This window comes from Planococcus citri, chromosome 1 (genome assembly GCF_950023065.1).
Source record: "Planococcus citri chromosome 1, ihPlaCitr1.1, whole genome shotgun sequence".
NCBI classification, from domain to species: domain Eukaryota; kingdom Metazoa; phylum Arthropoda; class Insecta; order Hemiptera; family Pseudococcidae; genus Planococcus; species Planococcus citri.
Window position 1 is genome coordinate 85,701,114 of NC_088677.1, and position 7,750 is coordinate 85,708,863.

Sequence of the window (7,750 nt, forward strand, 5' to 3'; positions counted from 1 at the left end):
GAAACAGCTTGAAAGACACGTTTTCTAACACGTGTACAATTTCAGCTCCAACTCAGCACTCTTTATTTAATTAGGAATACTCGATTATATTCCAAGTACTCAAATTGATCAACCATTTGAGCCAATGCCAACGAACTAGAATCATTCTGCTTGATAGAATCACAGATTAGACCAGCATGGAATTCAAATTTTGTGTAGAAATATTCACTGGAGATATTTCCACAAAATAGAAAGTATTCGTTGAGATACTATCCAACCAAACTAAGGAACCAGGAATAAAATTGGAGCGAAATTGAAAACATCATATTAATGATGTACGAATTATGGACAATCATAAAGCAACGTGTCCGAATTCCCGAATTCAAAACTAGAATTCCTCCACATCAAATCACAATCTAAAAGAGATTGAGATGTATACAATGTCAGCTCATAGGAGCAGAATTGTCGTTCAATAATCATCCTTCACCAAATTCCTCCATGAAGGAATTCAGCGATGATGAGGGACACATAATGGGAAGTTTACCTATTAGAGGTAAACATTTCATCCCAATATGTCAATTTTAATACAGACACCTCACAAACAAGCGCAGGGGAGCCCCTCGAGCCCCCAGCCTTAACTGGGGCATCTGTAATGATACCCAATTAGAGTGCACAACCTACCACTTTAGAAAGGAAGCCGTGGGAATAGCCTCTAAAAAACTACCTGTCATTGAGCCTCAAACCTCAACGTTGAAATCTCAATAAGGAAATCCATCGACAGTAGAAAGCGCAGAACCGACAGAAGATCCGTAAATTGACCAATACTCAAAAATTGAACCACGAAAAACAGAGGTCAATAAGATCACAGCTTAAAAACCTAGAAACACAATCGCATAATTTAAATTGAGCGAGAACTGCATCTATATTCAATCTGTTTACTAGTAGAGTAATATGATCGAATAGAACTTACTACCTCAGTTCAATGTGACATGGATTGGAAAATTTTTATGAGAAAATTCTCCATCCGATTACACATGGTTCACAACGAGAGAATTTCGTTGAAAAATTCACTCAAGATTGTAAAATGCGCAAACAGGCACATAGATCGTATAAAATTAGTCATTTTATTTTGTAAAATCGTAGTTATTTACGATTAGAATTTGGAACTTTTAGCAATAACTAAAATGACCAAAGGGTCAGAATTATTAGAATTTGGACCACATAAAAATTTTAACACGAAAATCTCAAATTGGGGATTTTGAAGACGTTGAAATTGATCAGAATAAAAATGACAAAATTTTGAATCGAGAAAATCAAGAAGTTATTGGTCAAAATATTTCGTAATAGCGAATTAGAGAACGGATAGAATTTTAATTTAGAAATTTATGCAATTTTCGAATAATAAGATTTGAAATTAAGTCATAAAATTGCCTAAATGCGGAATGGGGCATCCAAGATGTTTAATTTTGAAAATAATTAGATTTTTGAAACAGAAAACATCAAGTTAGCTAGGGATGGGAAATGCTTGCGCACTTAGTTTTGCGTGCGCACATGCGCGCATATGCGCGCATTTGCTCGAGCATGCAAGCACATTCCACTATTATGAATCCCCTTACTTAATAAGCATTATGTAGATTTGTAGAAGGTTAATACACAAAATGAGACATATAATCTAATACAAATCACAATGAAGATCAAAATGTTGAAATTTGCGTTAAAGCCGTTAAATTTCCAAAAATGGGGCAAAAATATCAAAAATCTGTAAGAAATACCCGCAATTTTTGAAATTTTCCTCATTTTTTTCTTGAAAATGCTCGTGCTCGAGCAAATTATCAAAGTGCGTTCTCGCGCATTTGAGCAAATGCTCATCGTGCTGTTGCGCGCATTTGAGCATGCCATCCCTAAAGTTAGCCAATTTTGAAATTTTTGAAAGGTGAAAATTTGGTAAAAAACTGAATAAAAACCTGGAAAAACGGTCAAAATGTGTATATTATTCTAGTAAAGAACAATTACACATAAAAAATCACGCTAACAATGCAGAGATTTTAATGAATCAATTAAAACTTGTAATTTTTGAAAAATAACGCTACGCGATGCGTTACGCGTTACGTTACGATCAAAAACATGAGCCACCTCATCCGCATACGAATAGTTGAAATAACAGCCGGCAAAAAGCTTTCTTATCACAATTTTCATCATTCCAAATGCGAATTCGGTGAAATTCAGATCATTTCGAATAATTAGCTTTGTTTAAATGATTAATTGATTGTTGAAACAAGACTTGAACGGCATTAAATGCGAAATCCATTAACAAGAGCATATTCGCTTTGTACGTGTATCAATTGAATACCAGCTACGAGTAAGTCACTTTGATAATAGAAATTTCTAGCTAACTTACTAATTGCCAACTCTCTTAGAAAATGGATCCAGCGCCGAACCACGAACGAACGATTTCGACTCAGAAAATCCGGTGTACGTGTAAAGTTGAAAAAGTAAACGGAGAGTTTTGTCGGCTATGCTACGTAAAAAATCTACCGAACCAGGAGGAATACCCCAAATGGATTTGCTTAGACTACCTCGAGTGGTGGGACGATGTAACAAGAAATCAACCGTGGTATGTAAAATTCAATATAAATTTTAACAATATCAACCACCATTTCCTTTGATTACATTAAGTTCACACTAACTAAAACCACATTGCGCATTTTTGCTTGTTTTCGTAGAATGTTCGATCCAGCTTTTGACGATCTAGCGAATAGCTAAATTTGCGAGATCATGAAGCTATTATCGAGTCAACGGAAATAATTTAGTTAGAATTAGTTCCATAATGCATTATAATTATGTATAATATACTTCGTCAAAAGTAAAATATGCATAATTTCTGATCTACTTCTAACCAATAATGTGTAAACTACTTCGTTGAAAGTAAACAACACTACGATCATGTAACCAAAAAGCCAACGTAGATACCCCTGCGACAGTAGCTAAATCAATGCATCCATTACTGCTTGTGTTCATTACATTATTAAGTGCACTGCCTGAATTATTCATTTCATAACGTAAATTACTTCGATGAAAGTAGAATTACGATGCAATGAGCTCTACTATTTGCTTCGCTGAAAGTAAATTGCACTAGAATTTTGTAGCTAAAAAGCTAATATAGATACTCCGTTGAGGGTAACTACATGAACATTTAGATAATGCACATAGATGTAATATTAACTTCAATCAATCATTCGGAAAATACTACAATGATAATAAACTACGAATGATCACGCTTCTTGGCTCTCAGTAATCATTTTTGACTAACAAAAAGGATGCAATTTCGCTTCAAAACCGCTACTAAAGATAAAATTACTTTGCTGAATGTAAATTATCATACGTAATATTTGCAAATAAAAGCATCTAATAACAACGTACGGTTCATTCCAGCCAAACTACTTCTCCGATTGAGAGAAATGAAAGCAGCAAAGTTGAAGCCTAGTGTAATGAAATAACACAACAGAAACATGGAAATAAATGAAAAACAATCCAGGTAAATAAACTTGAGATCGATCATTTATTACATACAATTGAGACTTCAGATCAAAAAACGCAATTCAGATTTACTTTATACTGAATACAGAGCATGCCGTAAATCAGTACGAAAGTGCTAACTTTCCAAAGCTAAATTGAACATCGCTAGAATTATTTTACTTAATATTAATTAGGAGAAAATAATCACTGATCTAACACTCATCATTTTGTGTTATTTTCCATGAACATTGATATGGTTAAAATCAATGGAAGAGCTACGAACGCTAAACCGGTGATAGGAGCAAGGTGATAATTCTAAAGAAGAGCTACGAACATGAAACTGGTCATTTTGAGACAAACAATAAGGTTTGTTATGAACAACCGAATGAATAAATACTAAGTACACGATCGATTATCACTAATACTAATTAAAATAATTTTCCAGAACCAATAGTAATATTTCTCCATTGCCGAATAGAGAAACGAACCATTATCACTAAATAAATAGTTCGAAAATCTACTTTGCTGGAAAAAATAAGAGGTACAATCGATAGGTTATGTAAGCGTTCTGTAACATGACTTATCGATGATAATTAATAGATACGTGTATTTACTTTATTATTTTTCATGTTCGAGTACGTGGATTGAGCAATAGCTGGAATTTCAACGATGATTGAAAGCAAAATGGAACAGCAACTTTACAAAGAAAGTTCCTGCAAATCCCCAGCAAAAGGTAACATTTGGCAACTAGGCCAGAATCGACCTGCTTTCCCACACGATTTAGAATTATTTCACTAACTTCGAATCACAAACAATAGCTAATGTTATAAAGATGGTTATAATCAAAAAGTAAAACTTCGAACTCAGAAATAAGAAAAATTTGGAACTGATTTAGACAGCCAGAAAATTTTTTCAAATTTGGCAATGATCAAAATTGAAAAAGCAAAATAGTGAATTTGAAAATAGTCAAATTCAGATAAATAAAATTTTCTTAAATTTGACAATGATCAAGTATTAGAAAATTTTGAATTTTGTTAAAGATTAGCTGAAGTTAATAGATTTTGGTTAACTTTATAAACTTGTAATACAGTATTTAGACTGTGATAGGAGTTCAAATATTTTCCTGATGACTAAAAAACTGTCCACATGAAAGTTGAAAATTTTCCAATGTATTAGCCTCACTGTACTAAATGGTGAAGCTAGCATACTTCTTGATTTCGATACAAGCTAAAACGATGAAATTTGAAAAATTCAAAGAAGAATACCACACAGTAACAAGACTGTAAAGTACTTTGAAAAATTTTTTTCTCTGTAAGCTGCGAAATAAAGATAAAAATTCTGAGTTTGAAAGTGAAACTACCTGAAACAATAGATTCTAGTATGTTTCACGAATACATTATGCAATAGAAAGATTATGAAATGAGTTCAAATTTCTCTTTGAGCAAAATCTCCATACTTTCAAATTCAATTTACCATACAGTATATAAACTGTAATGCAAATGAATATCTTGATCGTGACTTAACCTAAAATGGAAATTCACGCTGTAAACAGACAGCAATATATTTTTCGAAAGATTCAAATTTCAATTTGAAAAATTTTGAAACAATTCAAAACAGAAGTCTCATGACAATTTTAACAGAAATTGCATGAATTCAACTTCAATATTTTTGACGTGAATTTTTATTAGAGGTCACACTGAAATTCGAATATTTCGATCAACCAAACTTTAATAGAATTTTGAGAACGATTTCAAAGAATTATTCAGACAAACTAATCAAGACGACATAAACTTAGTACATTTTTGACGCGCTCGAAATCGCTATACGGTACTCAAACCGCAAAGCGAGCTAAATTTACAAAAAACCTGAAATAGAAAATGAACATAAAATACCACAGGATGACGACATTCATTTAATTAAAATGATTACTGAAATAGATAAATTCCAGTTCATTTTCAAAATTTTAAGAGTAAACGAAAATTTATTTCATCGAATTTGATACGAGATCGAAATCGATGAAATAGAATGAAGTAACTAATAGCACAAAAGAGAAACACAAATCTAACAAAAGGCAGATGTTTTCGGTTGAAACGAAACCGACTGTTTATCTAGCAGCGACTAGAAAAATGATAAGAAAATGGCTGACAGGCAATATAATTCGATTGAAATTACATTGCGACGTATCTTATTAACAATAAAGATACCGAACTGGGCATTTAGACGTATTTTTGACAAAACCTGTTCCAGGAAAATCGGCGCCAACTGATATTTCTGCTTAGAACATTCTAGAAGGTTATAGTTGAAAACCTGCCGTTCGAACGCTTCGCTACCAACACGACGTCGCATCCAACCAATCATGTTCACCGCCAAATGAGCAGCGTAGTGGGGGAAGGATGAGACAGTTGGAGCGAACGACGGACCTGATGCGCTCAGTCACAATCATTCCAGTTTTTATCGTTGATACGCCAACATACCTTTCAATGCGTCTCTTTGAGATCTATTTTCTTCGATGCGTTTAATTTGCCAAGGTGCTAATAGTATATAACTGCAATACTTAATTGAGTTTGCTATAGTTATATCGCGATCGGTAATATTTTTTCGCTATTTTTTTTTCGTTTATTAAAACCAAGTTATCATCTATCCTGTGGTAAGTACCAACGTTAATTTATGCATGATTTCTTTTGTACTCAAGTGTTAACGTAACATGTGCAAGTGGCTCACAAAGCCAGTGCCATGATTAAATCTAGAATATCATTTTCAAAATACGCTATATTCGTGTAACAATTACCAACAAGAAAGATTTCTAACATAAAATCGTCACATTTGTTCACAGCGATGGAAGAAATCGTAGCCATTGCGTGCAATCTATGCGGCAGATCGGTTACGGCAAAAAGCCCAATACCTCTCGATAACCAATCGAAACCCGACTCTGTTTATATCACACAGTGCCAACACATTTTCCACAAATTGTGTATCTACACCAAAATTACGTCCTCGGAGAAACTTGATCCTGTCAACGAACAGTCGATCAAGTGTCCCCACCTGAATTGCGGCAAAGACATCACCCAACAACAATGCTATAAAGCAGACGTGACCAGGATCATTATTAACGTATCGATCAACACAGAAGTCGCATCCGCTGAGATGCAAACTCTACAAGCTCGAGTTGCTGAACTCGAAGCTACCTTATTGGTACGCCAAGATGAGGCTCAGGATATACTCAGCAAGTCACGAAGTTTCGAGAATCAGTTAGAAGAGGCACAAGCCCAAATCAATGCGTTATCCATACAGTTGACTACGGCGAACGCGAAATATGAATCGCTCCGCAAAACGAATATATCAGCTCTATTCGCAAAATGGGCACCGACGGCAGCACCTCAATCGTACCTGCAACCGACGGTCCCCACAGCGCCCATTCAACCGATTCCGAACGTGATTCCACCTGCAGCTACGGTGAATCAACCGATGGCTCAACAACCCAGCCAGGGGTTCATAGAGCCACAGTTACCGCCTCCCCCGCCAGTCCACCAGGGTCCGTCGCTGAACGAACCCAAGATAGCTAAACAGCAGAATAAGCCGTCAAAAAACGCGGTGGGAGGTATCCCCGCGCCCACGGTTCCGGTGGGTACAGGGATACCTCAGAAAAACGCTGGCCAGGGCGCAATCAACCGTACCCAACACATCGCCAATCGTCCGCACCCAGGATTTGCAGTAACGAAAGGCACTACGACAACCGGTACTACGAAAACCAGCAACACGACCACGACGACCGCCACTACGAAGACAGGTACTACGATGATGTACGCAATCGCCACTACGACGACGACGCACACCGCTCCCACCGAGGACACGGTCGCCGCGGGGGCTACCACTAAGTTCAAGATTCCGCTAATTGAACCGGGTACAGCGCAGACTGCACCTTTCATGAAGCATTCTTCACCGTTATCGCCGCATTGGACTAACCAACCTCAACAAGGTACGTCTTCGTATGGTCGCCCGCCGGTCAGCAACTCAGCCAACACTGGTCCGGGTGTTAGCCAAATTGCTACCCAAAACTATGCCTTGACCAATAACTCTGCTGTTGCACAGAATCCCGTCAATATGAACGCGAATCAAAACGCTGCCAGCATTGGCTCGAATGCAGACAGCAACGCAGTAGAACAACAAGCGGGTCCAGGTGCCGACGAAAAGAAAAAGAAAAAACGTAACAAGCCAACTCCATGGTCAAATCCTACGGCGAATTGCACGACATTCA

At 36.5% G+C, this 7,750-nt stretch overlaps 1 long non-coding RNA gene across 1 annotated transcript; it reads left to right on the forward strand.

Moving 5' to 3' along the window:
- Window positions 1–2,155: 2,155 nt before the first annotated feature.
- LOC135842918 (uncharacterized) lies at window positions 2,156–2,848 on the forward strand. Its single transcript, XR_010558214.1, has 3 exons — window positions 2,156–2,338; window positions 2,397–2,593; window positions 2,703–2,848. It is a non-coding gene; the product is annotated as an uncharacterized LOC135842918 (long non-coding RNA).
- The last annotated feature ends 4,902 nt before the right edge of the window (window positions 2,849–7,750 follow it).